This window comes from Nycticebus coucang, chromosome 11 (genome assembly GCF_027406575.1).
Source record: "Nycticebus coucang isolate mNycCou1 chromosome 11, mNycCou1.pri, whole genome shotgun sequence".
Classification (NCBI taxonomy): Eukaryota; Metazoa; Chordata; class Mammalia; order Primates; family Lorisidae; genus Nycticebus; species Nycticebus coucang.
The window spans coordinates 109351764-109368188 of NC_069790.1; positions in this window are offsets into that span (position 1 = coordinate 109351764).

Below are 16425 nucleotides of genomic sequence, written 5' to 3' on the forward strand. Positions count from 1 at the left end.
AACCAATATGATCATGGTGTATAACTTTTTTAATGTATCTCTGTATTATGCTTGCTAAGATCTTATTCAATATTTTCACATCTATATTCATCAATGATATTGGCCTATAATTTTCTTTTTGTGTTGGGTCCTTTCCTGGTTTTGGAATCAGGAAAGTGTTGGTATGGATTCATAGAAAGTGTTATTGTGGATTCCTTCCTTCTCTATGTTTTGGAATAGCTTATGTAATACAGGAAATTGTTCCTCTTTGAAGGTTTGATAGAATTCAGATGTGAAACCATCTGGTGTAGGGCTTTTCTTTTTTGAAAGATTTTGTATAGTTGATGCATTTCAGTACTTGATACAGGTCTATTCAAAATGTCTAATTCTTTCTGGTTGAGTGTAGGAAGGTGTCATGATTTCAAGTATTGGTCCGTTTCCTCTAAATTTGCATATTTTGAGGCATTGAATTTTTTGTAGTAATCATTGAGGATCTTTTGTATTTCTATGGTATCTGTTGTTATTTCCCCTTTATCACTTCTGGTGGAAATTATTAAAGATCTTACTTTTCTGTTTCTGGTTATTCTGGCCAAGAGTTCACCAATTTTATTAATCTTTCAAAAAACCAACTTTTTATTTCACTGATTTTCCAAATGATTCTTTTGTTGACAATTTCATTTAATTCTGCTCTAATTTTTGTTAGTAATTTTCTTCATCTGGGTTTTGAGAGTGTTCTTTCTTTTCCAGCTGCTTGAGAAAATCATTAGGTTGTTGACTTGCTCTCTCTCTCTCTCTCTTTTTTTTTTTTTTTTTTGAGACAGAGTTTCACTTTGTGGCCCTTGGCAGAATGCCGTGGCATCATAGCTCAAAGCAACCTCAAACTTTTGGGCTTAAATAATTCTCCTGCCTCAGCCTGCAAAGTAGCTGGGACTACAGGTGCCTGCCACAACACCCGTCTATTTTTGTTAGAAATGGATTCTCACTGTTGCTCAGGCAGGTCTCAAACTCTGGTGCTCAAGCAATCAAACCATCTCAGCCTCCCAGAGTGTTAGGAGTATAGGCATGAGCCACCATGCCTAGCCCTTCTTTCTATATTCTTAATGAAGGCCTCTAATGCTCTGAATTTCCCTCTGAGAACTGCCTTTGCAGTATCCCATGGGGTTTGATAGTTTGTGGATTCTTTATCATTTTGTTCAAGAAATCTAATGACTTCTTTCTTAATTTCATCTTTGATCCAGCTGTCATTCAGGATAAGGTTATTTAGTTTCCATGACTATTTGGGCATGAAGATTTCTGTTATTATTGAGTTCATTTTTATTCCTTGATGTTTCAAGAAGTTGCAAAGAATAATTTCTATTATTCTGAATTTGTTGAGGTTAGACTTGTGTCCTAAGATATGATCAATTTTGGAGGATGATCCATGGGCTGATGAGAAGAATGTATATTCAGTTTTACTGGGATGAAACATTCTGTATATGTCTGTTAAGTCCTTTTGTTCTAGGGTTGTGTTTATATACATTACTTCTCTCTTTCTTTTCTTTTCTTTTCTTTTTTGTTTTTTTTTTGGTAGAGACAGAGTCTCACTTTATCACCCTCAGTAGAATGCTGTGGTGTCACACAGCTCATAGCAACCTCAAACCTTTGGGGTTTTTAAGCAATTCTCTTGCCTCAGCCTCCCGAGCAGCTGGGACCACAGGCACCCCCAACAATGCCCAGCTATTTCATTGTTGCAGTTTGGCCAGGGCCGGATTTGAACCCACCACCCTTGGCATATGCGGCCAGCCCCCTACTCACTGAGCCACAGGCGCTGGTCTCTCTGTTTATTTTCTGCTTGGAGGATCTGTCCAATACTGTCAAGAGAGTGTTAAAATCTCCAACTATTATGGTGCAGGAAGATATCATATTGTTCAGATCATTTAGAGTTTGTTTAATGAATCAGGGAGCATTCAAATATGATATATAAATGTTAATTACTGAAATCTCTTCATGTCGAGTACTTCCTTTGGCAAGCATATAATATCAATCTTTGTCTTTCCTTATTTTTGTTGGTTTAAATTCAATTGTATCTGCAAATGAGACTGCAATCCCTGCTTTTTTCTGATTTCCTTTGCCTGAATTCCATCCCTTCACCTTGAGTCTTGTTTTATACTTTGAGGTTAGGTGTGTTTCTTGAAGGCAACATATTCTAGGCCTGAGCTTTTGAGTCCAGTTATCCAGTCTGTGGCTTTGTGGAGGGGAATTCAAACCAATCACATTTATTGAGAAAGTTGATAGTTATGGTGGAGTTTTGGTCCTCTCATTTCAGAGGCCTAGAGCTTATTTTTTTCCCTAGCACAATTGTGGAGGCTAGGCTTTGTTCTTTAATTTCTGGGTTTGTTTACTCTCATGATGGACCATCGTGCTGGTCAGTACAAAGAATGGGTCTGAGTATTTCCTATAGAGCTGGTCTAGTTGTGACAAATTTTTTCAATGTTTCCATGTCAATAAAATATTTGATTTCCAACAATGAAACTCAGTTTAGCAGGATGTAGGATCCTGGGCTGCAAATTGTTTTAAGAAGGTTAAAGGCTGGTGGCACCTGTGGTGAGTAGGGCACTGGCCCCATATGCCAAGGGTGGTGGGTTCAAACCCAGCCCCGGCCAAACTGCAACAACAAAAAAATAGCCGGGCGTTGTGGCAGGCGCCTGTAGTCCCAACTGCTCTGGAGGCTGAGGCAAGAGAATCACATAAGCCCAAGAGCTGGAGGTTGCTGTGAGCCGTGTAATGCCACGGCACTCTACCGATGGCAGTAAAGTGAGACGCTGTCTCTACAAAAAAAAAAAAAAAAAAAAGAAGAAGGTTAAAGGCTGATTGCCATCCTTTTCTGACTTAAAAAGTTTCTACTGAAAGATCTGTAGTCATTCTGATCTTTTTTCCTTTGTAAGTAAGATTTTTCTTATGCATGGCTGCTTGTAGAATTTTTTACTTCATATTAACTTTGGCAAAGTTGATTACAATGTGTCTAGGACATGCTTTATTTAGATTGAATCATGCTGGACTTCTGAAACTACTGTCTGAATTTCTGTGTCTTTCCCAATGCCTGGGAAGTTCTCCACCATAATGTCTTGGAGTAGAGTGTCTGTGCCTTTAGGATCATCCTCTTCTCCTTCAGGAATACCTATAATTCAGATGTTTGATATTTTGGAATGATCCCATAACTCTCTCAGTGAATATTCTGTTTTTGTTCTCCTTTCTGCCTCATTGAATGCTTGGGATAGTTCAAATGTCCTATCTTGCAGGGTGCAGTGGCTCATGCCTGTAATCCCAGCACTTGGGAGGCCAAGGCAGGTGGATCACCTGAGCTCACAGGTTCGAGACCAGCCTGAGCCAGAGTGAGACCTCATTTCTAAAACTAGCCAGGCATTGTAGCAGGCGCCTGTAGTCCCAGCTACTTGGGAGACTGAGGCAAGAGAATGGCTTAAGCCAGTGGTCCTCAACCTTCCCAATGCTGCAATGCATTTTCATTGTTAAAAAGGGGTCACAAGGCTCAGTGCCTGTAGCTCAAGCAGCTAAGGCGCCAGCCACATACACTCTGAGCTGGCAGGTTCGAATCCAGCCCAGGCCCACCAAACAACAATGATGGCTGCAACCAAAAAATAGTGGGGCTTGTGGACAGTGCCTGTAGTCCCAGCTACTTGGGAGGCTGAGGCAGGAGAATCACTTGAGCCCAGGAGTTGCTGTGACCTGTGATGTCATGGCACTCTACCCAGGTGAGGCCCTGTCTCAAAAAAAAAAGAGAAAGAAAGAAAGAAAAAAGGGTCACAACCCACAGGTTGAGAGCCACTGGCTTAAGCACAGGAGTTTGAGGTTGCTATGAGCTGCGATGCCACAGAACTCTCCCTAGGGCAACAAAGTGAGACTCTGTCATGTCTTCAATTTCTGAGATTCTCTCTTCTTTATGTTCAACTCTGTTACTGAGGAGCTATCTCTACTGAGTTTTGAAGCTCCTTAACTGCCTTTTTCAATTCCCTAAGCTCTGCTATATCTTTCCTCACTATGTCCATATCCTGGTTACTTTGTCTTTAAAATCACTAATTTCTTCAGACAATTTTGGGACTATTTTTTAAATTTCTATTTCCATCTTGTCCTCAATTCTAATCCTCTTATTTACCATCCATATTCTAAACTCTATTTCTTTTTTTCTTTTTTTTTTTGAGACAGAGTCTCCAGCTTTCACCCTGGGTAGAGTGCTGTGGCATCACAACTGACAGCAACCTCAAACTCTTAGATTTAAGGATTCTTTTGCTATAGCCTCCCAAGTAGCTGGCACTACAGGCACCCACCACAATGCCCAGCTGTTATTTTTGGTTATAGTTGTTGTTTAGTGAGCCTAGGCTGGATTCAACCCCACCAGCTCTGATGTATGGCTGGTGCCCTAGCCACTTGAGCTACAGGTGCTGAGTCTCTAAATTCTATTTCTGACATTTCAACAATATCTCTATGGATTGTATTCTGTGCTGTATATCCCTTGTAATCTCTTGTGGGAGTTGCTCTGCTCTGATTTTTTGTGTTGACAGAATTCTTCCACTGGCTCCTCCCCACCAGTATTTTCATCTTTAAAAAAAAAACATATCATACTTTTTTACTTGGAATGATAGGTTGTCACTGAATAGATATTGAGAGATAACATAGTTGTGAACCCTTAGGAAACACTGTACCACCATAATTGGCAATTAGAAGTGGTAGGGTGAGATCAGATTGGAAGGCCCCAGGAAATAGAGCTAACCACGGCTTCCCTGAAGCTTGTGCTTTTGGTCTTTCTCCAACAACCTCACAAAACTACCTTCCAAGGCTGCAACCAGAGTCTCTGAGTGTAAACCTGGCAAGTCAGAAGCCTGGTTCTGCCCTAGCATTAGCTCACCTTCTACCCAAGCCCAAAGTGTTGCAGCACTTAACTGGAACCTCTCCTGAACTAAGATCCACACATCTGTGGCCCTGCCCCCCACCAGCGATATCTCCAAAGTCCACCTCTCCTTATACCAACCTCTCTCAACACAGCACAAACAAAGTCAAACAGTGGCAGCAGGAAACAATAATATGTGGCTGACTTCAATCAAGATTTCCAGCCAAGCTCACCCAGGCAGTGCAAGCAAGAAGGGTCTGGGTGAGGGACTCCTTTCATGGGAAAGGAAGGCAGCTGAGACCACACCTCTTCATGCCAAAGTTATGACTGGCACCACTGTTTCCAACCTGCTGCCACATAATGGTTCAGCCTCTTAGAATATTCTCCAAACAGGGTCGCGCCCATTACTCAGTGGGTAGGGCACTGGCCACATACACCAAGGCTGATATGTTGGAACCCAGCCCAGACCAGCTAAAACAACAATGACGGAGGGGGAGACAAGATGGCGGACTGAAGCCAGCTTTCAACAAAGGCTCCCGTCCAGAAGGAGAGTTAAGGGACAGGAATTTAGTAAGTACCCTGGTGGACTTGAGCCTCACCAAGAGAGAAGGCTGAAGAACGCACATCAACACCGCTGAGGCAAGTTGTGATCACAAGGACGCAAACAAAAGGTACAAAATCCACCACCAAGCGGACGGGAGTCCCCCTCCCCCATGAGACCGGCTCTAGAGCCCCACAATTGAACAAGCGGGCAGAAATTAAAGGCCCTCCCACTACACTCCACGGGAGAGACCTTCTAAAAACTGGACCTACCTCCCCTACTGGGGTGCTGTGGCGTTCTCCTGCCGGACATAGGGTGAATAAAACTTTGGGAATCCTTTGCCGGCAACCCTGAATCCCCGGTGCTCCCCTCCTGCCCACTGAGGTCTGGAGGCCTGTCCCCAAGGACTTCGGATCCTTGGGTGATTTCTCAAGGGGAGTGGACAGTCCCCGAGTTGCGACTGGTCAGCATTGACTCTGAGGCGCACAAGTGAGGAGAGGGCACCAGGCTGAGGGGGAGTCACGCCTCACGGCACTTCCCTGCGGTGCAGTGCACCAACCCTACCTGGGCATACGGGGCCCAAGACTGAATCAGACTCTGGCCTCCCCGCTGAGAGCTGAGAACCCCTACTCTCACTCGGGGTCTGAGGGCCTATCCCCCAGGAGTTCGGATCCTTGGGTGATTTCTCGAGGGGAGTGCACAGTGCCTGAGCTGCGTCAGGTCAGCGCTGACTCTGGGATACGTGAGCGAGGAGAGGGCACTCTGCTGAGGGGAAATCAAGCCTTGGCGGCACTTCCCTGCGGTGCAGTGCAGGAGCCCTCCCCGGACCGCAGTATTGCGTAACACTGAATGAAACTCTAGCTTCCCCCCCCACTCCCAATCGGGGTCTGGGGGCCCATCCCCCAAGAGTTCTGATTCTTGGGGGATCTCTTGAGGGGTGTGGACCCAGCACAAACTGCGGCCGCTCAGTACTGACTCTGGGGCGCGGGACAGAGGAGAAAAGGGTCGCCTGAGTGCCCACACCAGAGCAGCAGTTCCCTGGAGGTAGATCAACAGCCATTTTTTCTTTAATGGCAGAACGCTCACTTCTGGATACCCTGAGGCCACACCCCCTGTCTCCCTGGGCAACCAGAGGAGGCCACCGGTGAAACGGCTCACAAACCCGGAAGCTTCCAGGGCGGGGCCGACCCAGAGAGGTGTTCAGACGCAATTCTCCAGCAGCAAAGACGTTTGAACTCAAAACAGCCCGTCTTCTGTAGGCGACGACAGGAACAGAGACAGAACCTCACAAAGTTGTCTGTTCTGTTCTGTTCTGTTCTGTTAGCAGCATCCATCAGGGACAGGGCTAAGCCTGAGTGAACACCTCCTTCCCATCACCTGCATCAAACATTCAAAGATGTCAGGCCCCATCTCCTCCTGCTAGATAGTGGCAGTCTGCGGGGGCCTGGCAGACTTCCTTGTGATTCAGGCAGGTGCAAACCCCTGGAGTGTCTGTTCACTGCAGGCAACTGGGTTAGCCATCTGCAGAGATACCAGTGACTGGGTCCGACGGAGGGGCAAAGTGGGGAAGGAGACGTCAACCTTCCCAGACTGCTCTGTTTGCTGGGTGGCTCCTCCTGACTCCACGCTGCACTGGGGTGAGCTGTGTTAGAGGAGTCACCAGGCCCCTGTGATCCAGTTCCCAGAGACCTCTTGAACCCTTCCACCCGAGACAAGTGCCGATTGAGACAGTTGATTCGGACCTTTTGAACTGGGCTAATAGACTGAGGACTGTTCAGGCGGTGCCCTGGGTGTGCGATTGTAGGAAGGTTTGATTCTCCTTTTCCAACTGGGGCCAGAGGTGGGCAGGCAGGGTGACTTAATTGCTGATTTTTCCACACAGCTGAGACTTCAAGCCAGAGTAGAAGTTGCAATAGGATCGAACAGAAACCAGCTGAAAACAAGACAGAACCACTTTGCTCCACCACACCAGACAGGGCCCCAGTTTCTCAGGCCACAACACTGTACGGGCCCTCGATAAAACCCCAGGGGAAAAACCAAAGGGAGTAAACCATGGGGCGGAATCAGCAGAAAAACTCTGGTAACATGAATAACCAGAATAGATCAACCCCCCCAAGAAAAGATACGGCAGATGTGATTGAAGATCCCATTCATAAACAACTGTCTGAGATGTCAGATGTCGAATTCAGAATTTGGTTTGCAGACAAGATTAATAAAATGGAATTAGGAATTCGAGGAGAAATTCAAAAATTGTCTCAAGAATTTAACGAATTTAAATGCAAAACCACCAAAGACTTAGACACACTGAAACAAGAACTTACAGCCCTCAAAGATATGAAAAATACAGTAGAATCCCTCAGTAACAGAATGGAGCAAGCAGAAGAAAGGATTTCTGACATTGAAGATAAAGTCTTCGAACGCTCCCAATCTCTCAAAGAGGAAGAGAAATGGAGAGCAAAAACGCATCACTCACTCAGAGAACTCTCAGATAATTCGAAAAAAAACAACATAAGGGTTATAGGAATTTCGGAGAACGATGAAGTAGCTGCCAAGGGCACAGAGGCCCTTCTACATGAAATTATGAAAGAAAATTTTCCAGACATGCCTAGAGAATCTGAAATTCAGATAGCAGACAGCTTCAGAACCCCAGCACGATTCAACCCCAATAAGCCATCTCCCAGACATATCATAATTAGCTTCACTAAAGTTAACATGAAAGAGAAGATTCTCAAAGCAGCCCGGCGAAAGAAAACTATAACGTACAAAGGTAAGAATATTAGAATAACTGCAGATCTCTCTGCTGAAACTTTTCAAGCAAGAAGAGGCTGGTCATCAACTTTTAATCTCCTAAAGCAAAAAAACTTTCAACCCAGGATCTTGTATCCAGCTAAACTGAGTTTCATCTATGATGGAGAAATTAAATACTTCAATGACATTCATATGTTGAAAAAATTTGCCATAAGTAAACCAGCTCTTCAGGACGTTCTCAGACCTATCCTCCACAATGACCAACCCAATCCTATACCACAAAAGTAAACTCACTCAGAAACTTCGGATCAAACTCCAACTTCCACACTGGCGAAAGGATTAAAAATGTCCACTGGACCTTTGAAAAACTCGATACCCAAAATTCCACCAGACTTATCAATACTCTCCATCAATGTGAATGGCTTAAACTGTCCTCTAAAGAGGCATAGGTTAGCTGACTGGATACAAAAACTCAAGCCAGATATTTGTTGCATACAAGAGTCACATCTCAACTTAAAAGACAAATACAGACTCAGGGTGAAAGGATGGTCATCCATATTTCAGGCAAATGGTAATCAGAAAAAAGCAGGTGTTGCAATTTTATTTGCAGATACAGTAGGCTTTAAACCATCAAAAGTAAGGAAGGACAAGAATGGTCACTTCATATTTGTTAAGGGTAATACTCAATATGACGAGATCTCAATTATTAATATCTATGCACCCAACCAGAATGCACCTCAATTTATAAGAGAAACTCTAACAGACATGAGTAACTTGATTTCCTCCAGCTCCATAATCGTTGGAGATTTCAACACTCCCTTGGCAGTGTTGGATCGATCCTCCAGAAAGAAGCTGAGCAAAGAAATCTTAGATTTAAACCTAACCATCCAATATTTAGATTTAGCAGACATCTACAGAACATTTCATCCCAACAAAACTGAATACACATACTTCTCATCAGCCCACGGAACTTACTCCAAAATTGATCACATTTTAGGTCACAAGTCTAACCTCAGTAAATTTAAAGGAATAGAAATTATTCCATGCATCTTCTCGGACCATCATGGAATAAAACTTGAATTGAGTAACAACAGGAATCTGCATACCCATACAAAAACATGGAAGTTAAATAACCTTATGCTGAAGGATAGCTGGGTCAGAGATGAGATTAAGAAAGAAATCACCAATTTTTTGGAACAAAATGACAATGAAGACACAAACTATCAGAACCTCTGGGACACTGCAAAGGCAGTTCTAAGAGGGAAATTTATAGCACTGCAAGCCTTCCTCAAGAGAACGGAAAGAGAGGAAGTTAACAACTTAATGGGACATCTCACACAACTGGAAAAGGAAGAACATTCCAACCCCAAACCCAGTAGAAGAAAAGAAATAACCAAAATTAGAGCAGAATTAAATGAAATTGAAAACAAAAGAATAATACAACAGATCAATAAATCAAAAAGCTGGTTTTTCGAAAAGTTCAATAAAATAGATAAACCTCTGGCCAACCTAATCAGGAAAAAAAGAGTAAAATCTCTAATATCATCAATCAGAAACAACAAAGACGAAATAACCACAGACTCATCAGAAATCCAAAAAATCCTTAATGAATATTACAAGAAACTTTATTCTCAGAAATATGAAAATCTGAAGGAAATAGACCGATACTTGGAAGCACGCCATCTTCCAAGACTTAACCAGAATCAAGTGGAAATGTTGAACAGACCCATATCAAGTTCAGAAATAGCATCAACTATACAAAACCTCCCTAAAAAGAAAAGCCCGGGACCAGATGGTTTCACGTCAGAATTCTACCAAACCTTTAAAGAGGAATTAGTACCTATATTACTCAACCTGTTCCAAAAGGTAGAAAAAGAAGGAAGACTACCCAACACGTTCTATGAAGCAAACATCACCCTGATCCCCAAACAGGAAAAGACCCAACAAGAAAAGAAAATTATAGACCAATATCACTAATGAATATAGATGCAAAAATATTCAACAAGATCCTAACAAACAGAATCCAGCAACACATCAAACAAATTATACATCATGACCAAGTTGGTTTTATCCCAGGGTCTCAAGGCTCGTTCAATATACGTAAATCTATAAATGTAATTCAGTACATAAACAAATTAAAAAACAAAGACCATATGATTCTCTCAATTGATGCGGAAAAAGCTTTTGATAATATCCAACATCCCTTCATGATCAGAACACTCAAGAAAATTGGTCTAGAAGGGACTTTTCTTAAACTGATAGAGGCCATCTACAGCAAACCCACAGCCAATATCATATTGAATGGAGTTAAATTGGAATCATTTCCACTCAGATCAGGAACCAGACAAGGCTGCCCATTGTCTCCATTGCTTTTCAACATTGTAATGGAAGTTTTAGCCACCGCAATTAGGGAAGAAAAGGCGATCAAGGGTATCCATATAGGGTCAGAAGAGATCAAACTCTCGCTCTTCGCAGATGATATGATTGTGTATCTGGAAAACACTAGGGACTCTACTACAAAACTCCTAGAAGTGATCAAGGAATACAGCAGCGTCTCAGGTTACAAAATCAACATTCATAAATCGGTAGCCTTTATATACACCAACAACAGTCAAATTGAAAAAGCAGTTAAGGACTCTATCCCATTCACAGTAGTGCCAAAGAAGATGAAATATTTGGGAACTTACCTAACAAAAGACGTGAAAGATCTCTATAAAGAAAACTATGAAACTCTAAGAAAAGAAATAGCTGAAAATGTTAACAAATGGAAAAACATACCATGCTCATGGCTAGGAAGAATCAACATTATCAAAATGTCCATACTACCCAAAGCAATATATAATTTCAACGCACTCCCTATTAAAGCTCCACTGTCATATTTTAAAGATCTTGAAAAAACATTACTTCGTTTTATATGGAATCAGAAAAAACCTCGAATAGCCAAGACATTACTCAGAAATAAAAACAAAACAGGAGGAATCACACTACCAGACCTCAGACTTTACTACAAATCGATAGTGATCAAAACAGCATGGTATTGGCACAAAAACAGAGAAGTAGATATCTGGAACAGAATAGAGAACCAAGAGATGAATCCAGCTACTTACCGCTATTTGATTTTTGACAAGCCAATTAAAAACATTCAGTGGGGAAAAGATTCCCTATTTAACAAATGGTGCTGGGTGAACTGGCTGGCAACCTGCAGAAGACTGAAATTGGACCCACACCTTTCACCATTAACTAAGATAGACTCTCATTGGATTAAAGATTTAAACTTAAGACATGAAACTATAAAAACACTAGAGGAGAATGCAGGGGAAACCCTTGAAAAAATTGGTCTGGGTGAGTATTTCATGAGGAGAACCCCCCGGGCAATTGAAGCAGCTTCAAAAATACACTACTGGGACTTGATCAAACTAAAAAGCTTCTGCACAGCTAAGAACACAGTAAGCAGAGCAAACAGACAGCCCTCAGAATGGGAGAAGATATTTGCAGGGTACATCTCTGACAAAGGTTTAATAACCAGAATCCACAGAGAACTCAAACGCATCAGCAAGAAAAAAACAAGGGATCCCATCGCAGGCTGGGCAAGGGATTTGAAGAGAAACTTCTCTGAAGAAGACAGGCGCACGGCCTTCAGACATATGAAAAAATGCTCATCATCTTTAATCATCAGAGAAATGCAAATCAAAACTACTTTGAGATATCATCTAACTCCAATGAGACTTAGCCTATATCACAAAATCTCAAGACCAGAGATGTTGGCGTGGATGCGGAGAAAAGGGAACACTTCTGCACTGCTGGTGGGAATGCAAATTAATACATTCCTTTTGGAAAGATATATGGAGAACACTCAGAGATCTAAAAATAGATCTGCCATTCAATCCTGTAATTCCTCTGCTGGGCATATACCCAGAAGACCAAAAATCACAACATAACAAAGATATTTGTACCAGAATGTTTATTGCAGCCCAATTCATAATAGCTAAGTCATGGAAAAAGCCCAAGTGCCCATCGATCCACGAATGGATTAATAAATTGTGGTATATGTATACCATGGAATACTATGCAGCCTTAAAGAAAGATGGAGACTTTACCTCTTTCATGTTTACATGGATGGAGCTGGAACATATTCTTCTTAGTAAAGTATCCCAAGAATGGAAGAAAAAATACCCAATGTACACAGCCCTACTATGAAACTAATTTGGGACTCTCACATGAAAGCTATAACCCAGCTACAACTTAACAATAGGGGGAAATGGGAAAGGGGGGGTGGGTAGAGGGAGGGGAATTGGTGGGATCACACCTGTGGTGCATATTACAGGGGTATTTGCGAAACTTGGTAAATGTAGAATGTAAATGTTTTGGCACAGTAACTGAGATAACGCCGGAAAGGCTATGCTAACCACTGTGATAAAAATGTGTCAAATGGTTTATGAAGTCAGTGTATGATGCCCCATAATCATATCATTGTATACAGTTATGATTTAATAAAAAAAAAAAAAAAAAAACAATGACAACTACAGCAAAAAAAATAGCCAGGCATTGTGGTAGGCACCTGTAGTCCCAGCTACTCAGGAGGTTGAGGCAAGAGAATCGTGTAAGCCCAAGAGGTCGAGGTTGCTGTGAGCTGTGATGCCATGGCACTGTAACCAGGGTGACAGCTTGAGACTCTGGAAAAAAAAAAAAAAAGAAAGAAAAGAAAAGAATATTTCCCAAACACTCCAGCCTCTAATGGGGGCAGTCCACCAGTCAACCAGATGGGGGGAAGGATGGACTATGGGACCAAAACTGTGAAGAAAAGTTTGTTCTCTTTTGCACCAGGCTATGCTCAGAGCTGTAACTTCCCAGGTATAGGAGAACCAGGAACTTGTGACTCTCTCCCATGGACTGAGGTGAAGGGTCCTTTTCTCTTTGTTTGCACATGGATAGCCTGCCATGGGGGCCTCCCAGTTAGGGGAGAGGTCTCCCATCCCCTTGACAAGAGCCTTCCAAGTATTCTCTCAGTACCTGTATTCTGTTAACTTTCTCCTTTCTTGGTCTTGAAGTTTGTCTCAGTGGGGATGGTGTGCATCTTGCATTCTTCTCCTTATGCTCAACTCCCCACTTTCAGCTTCTCCACTTTCTCTGCACAGGAGCTTCTGACATACAATAGTGATTTTCAACTGGTGTGCCATGGCACCAACATTTGTTTTTAATAAAATGGAACAGCCCCCTTGGGCTAATGGTGTCATATTTTCTTTTCTCTTTTTATTGTTAGGGAGATGTCATATTTTCATTCAGATCACTAGGTAAAAGATGGTGACCAGCCTAACAAACTGATTTACTCCAGATTCATTTTGAGATATAACAGGTTGGGGTATAACATGTATATATAGTTTTTATAGAATATATATATATATATATATATATATATATGGGGTTTTTTGGCATTTTTTGGCTGGAGCCAGGTTTGAACCTGCCACCTCCAGCATATGGGGCTGGCGCCCTACTCCTTGAGCCACATGCACCGCTCAAAAACTATATTATTAAAAAAAAACAAATACTCAGGATATAGTGGTTGTGGCAGCAGCAGCAGCCCTAGCATGAGGCTCAGATTTTATTCAATTTTCCAAAGACTATAGAGTTGTGATCAGTCAGCTATCCAAGGTCATGTGACTAAGGAGAGGACAGAACTAGATTCTACTCAACATCCCAGTATTGAGTCCAAATACATTGCTCTGGGGCAGTGCCTGTGGCTCAGTGGGTAGGGTGCTGGCCCCATATACTGAGGGTAGTGGGTTCAAACCCGGCCCCGGCCAAACTGCAACAAAAAAAATAGCCAGACGGGCGGCGCCTGTGGCTCAGTCGGTAAGGCGCCGGCCCCATATACCGAGGGTGGCAGGTTCAGACCCAGCCCCGACCAAACTGCAACCAAAAAATAGCCGGGCATTGTGGCTGGCGCCTGTAGTCCCAGCTACTCGGGAGGCTGAGGCAAGAGAATCGCTTAAGCCCAGGAGTTGGAGGTTGCTGTGAGCTGTGTGATGCCACGGCACTCTACCGAGGGCCATAAAGTGAGACTCTGTCTCTACAAAAAAAAAATAGCCAGACGTGGCGGGTGCCTGTAGTCCCAGCTACTTGGGAGGCTGAGACAAGAGAATCGTGTAAGCCCAAGAACTGGAGGTTGCTGTGAGCTGTGTGACACCACAGCACTCTACCTCTACTAAGGGCAGTAAAGTGAGATTCTGTCTCTACCAAAAAAAAAAAAAAACTTTGCTCTTTTTTCTAAATGTATATACAGTTAAAACTTGTATTAATGTAAAACTTGCACATAATTGACAAATCAAATAGAAATAAAATGAGAAAAGTAAGCTGGTTGCAGTGGCTCACACCTACAATCCTAGCACTCTGGGACCGTGTTAGGACCATGCAAGTGTGAGGGTCACTTGAGCTCAGAAGTTCAATAACCAGCCTGAGCAAAGCAAGAACCCCATCTCTACTAAAAATAGAAAAATTAGTTGTGTGTTGTATCAGATGCCTATAGTCTCAGCTACTAGGGAGGCTGAGAAAGATTGCTTGAGCCCAGGAGTTTGAGGTTGCTGTGAGCTAGGCTAACAACATGACACTCTGGGCTGAGGCAACAGAGGGAAACTCAGTGTCAAAAAAAGAGAGAGAGGAAAGCCTGGCGTGGTGGCTCACACCTGTAATCCCAGCACTCTGGGAGGCCGAGGCAGGTGGATTGCCTGAGCTCACAGGTTTGAAACCAGCCTGAGCCAGAGCAAGACCCTGTCTCTAAAAAATTGCTGGGCATTGTGGTAGGTGCTTGTGGTCCTAGCTACTTGGGAGGCTGAGGCAAGAGAATCACTTGAGCCCAAGAGTTAGAGTCTCCTGTGAGCTATGACACCACGGCCCTCTACCAAGGGTGACAAAGTGAGACTCTGTCTCAAAAAAAAGGAGAGAGAGAAAATAATAGAGGAAGAATGCAGAATAACTTGTTAATGGCTGCAAAGGAAGGAAGATCTTCTTAAATAAGACACCAAAAACAAAGGAAAAAAAGTAAACTTGACTACATTAAAATTTTTAAATTTCTGTATGGCAAAAGAAAACCATTAACAAAATTAAAGAAAATGGATAGACTGATAGAAAATATTTGCAATGTATATGACAGGCAAAGGATTATAAACCAGAATACTGTATATATACATTTACATTTATATATAATGTATTTAAGCATCTGTTATAACGATAAGACAAATAGTTCATTAGAAAAGTAAGCAAGATATATGAGTGAGAAATTCATAGGAGAGGAAATATAGTCAATAAATACATAAGATGCTAAACCTCACTGGTAATCTGCAAAATGAATATTGAAACAAGAATGAGATATGACTTTTCAACTAATATATTGGTAAAGTTTTCAAAAATTTGAAAGGTTTGCTAGTATCTGTATTAGTGATTTTAGGGATTCCAGAGAAACTTGCACTTCCCCCCCAGACGTTCACTGAAAGTTCAACTTGAAATTAAGACAGATTAATAAGATAGAGGATTTATTTACTGTGTGCATGGCAAGAAATCACAGAGTGATAACCCCCTTTTCCAATCCAGTTCAGATATTTTTATACCTGTCTTTATATGGGAGGGGGATTGAGGCATATAGGTTGATTAACTGTTGCTAGGAAGAACAGAGTTGTTAGGGAGGATAAATGGATGGGGGGAAATTGATCCACTTGTAGATTAACCTGAGAGCTATTTATGACTTAAAAGATTTCAGGCTCGGGCCCTGTGGCTCAAGTGGCTAAGGTGCCAGCCACATACACCTGAGCTGGCAGGTTGGAATCTAGCCCAGGCCTGCCAAACAACAATGACAGCTGCAACCAAAAAATAGCTGGGTGTTGTGGCCGTAGCCTGTAGTCCCAGCTACTTGGGAGGCAGAGGCAAGAGAATCGCTTGAGCCCAGGAGCTGGAGGTTGCTGTGAGCTGTGATGCTACAGCACTTTACTGAGGGCGAGAGCTTGAGGCTCTGTCTAAAAAAAATAAAAATTCTTGACCTTCATCCCTGAAATATAATGAAGTAACAGAAAGGGGAAACAGCCAGGCATGGTGACTGGAGACCTTGTCTCTATTAAAAAAAAAAAGTGCTTACAATTACCATGTCTAAATTTAAAATTTAAGTCTGAGGTTTTAAATGTTTTTGCCCTTAAGAAACCTAATTGGATACAAATTGGTCACTAATATAGTGACATCCTGCTTGTAAGTATTTCATTGTTCTGTAGTACAAATCTCTTAGCTTTGTAAA